This window comes from Elephantulus edwardii, unplaced genomic scaffold, assembly GCF_000299155.1.
Source record: "Elephantulus edwardii isolate Elephantulus edwardi_28Jun2011 unplaced genomic scaffold, EleEdw1.0 scaffold00186, whole genome shotgun sequence".
Taxonomy (NCBI): domain Eukaryota; kingdom Metazoa; phylum Chordata; class Mammalia; order Macroscelidea; family Macroscelididae; genus Elephantulus; species Elephantulus edwardii.
In genome coordinates this window covers 20,026-21,266 of record NW_006399936.1, presented here as the reverse complement: position 1 = coordinate 21,266, position 1,241 = coordinate 20,026, and positions in this window count along the sequence as shown.

The window sequence follows — 1,241 nt, the reverse complement described above, 5'->3', positions numbered from 1 at the left end:
AAATATAGATCTCTTCCAGTCAGTTGGCCAAGTGGTTGTTCTCCAGATTTCTTGGCACAACTTGGTGAGCACATCCAGGGCAACATCTGTTATTTTAAATACTTCAATAAAACCTCAACACCTGAAAAACCCCCACAACAAACCACCACAGTGGATATTCATTCAGGCAGAGAGGCAAGACAAACAGATCGGGAGAGGTGGAAAGGACTACACCCAGACTGCATGTTAATCTTGCAGATCGATAATAGAATACACTATAAACATACCCATGTATATAGCAGAGCCAACAGAGGGCAATAAGTTTATTAATCGAAACGAAACACCCTGAGAGCATGAGTTTATTATGGATTGCAGAAGAATAAACAAACCTGTCTTGGACCAAGTACAGCTAGAATACTCCTTGGAAGCTAAGAAATAGAAACTTTGTCTCATGTACTAGATCAAAAGAGATTAGTCCCTACAGAACAGAATGCTTGGTTAAGTTGACAGTGAAAAAGTGGAAGCTACTTAACGGGATGGATTAATAGAGTGGCTGCAACAATGGAGTCAAGCAGCAACTACCCTGAGGCTGGGGTATAATTGTGTGGTGTTTGGGTTTTTTTTTGTACTCAGAGTTGCTATGGCGACAACAACATTTGGCCAGTAGATTGACCAATTTCCTCACTGGACTGAACGGAGCAATCTTCCTGCAGCGGCTCCACATTTGCACAGCTGACATTTCTGCACCAGTAAAGACTGGTTTCTTGATATATGTAACAAGATTCTCTACACAGACCTCCTCCATGGTAATCATTCTTCAGAGCTGAGGGGGAACAAGCTTCCAAGCTGTTTGTGGGTTCATTAGTCTTTTGGACTAATTGTCTCAATCCATCTTAGACTTTTCTTCCCCTCTTGTTCTGGACACGGGGAGGCCAAAGATTACAACTTAGATGGCTGCTCACAAACTTAGGACCCCAGTTGCTTGCCACGGGCCAAAGTAGAGTGTAGACTGTGTGGACTATGCTATGCCATTGACCTTGATGCCCACTAAAACTACAGCAAGTAACTCACCAGAGCCAGTAACTCACTTCCTCTGGATGTTTGGATATGATTAAGAAATTCACTGGATGGGGGGAAAGGGGTGGGCAGGGAGAAAAGTGCAACAATGAATGACTGGAAACCCTAAGTCTCTGTAAACTTTCATTAATTAAAAAATATTTTTAAGGGGAGCTCTGGTGGCCTAGTGGCAAGAAGCTGCACTG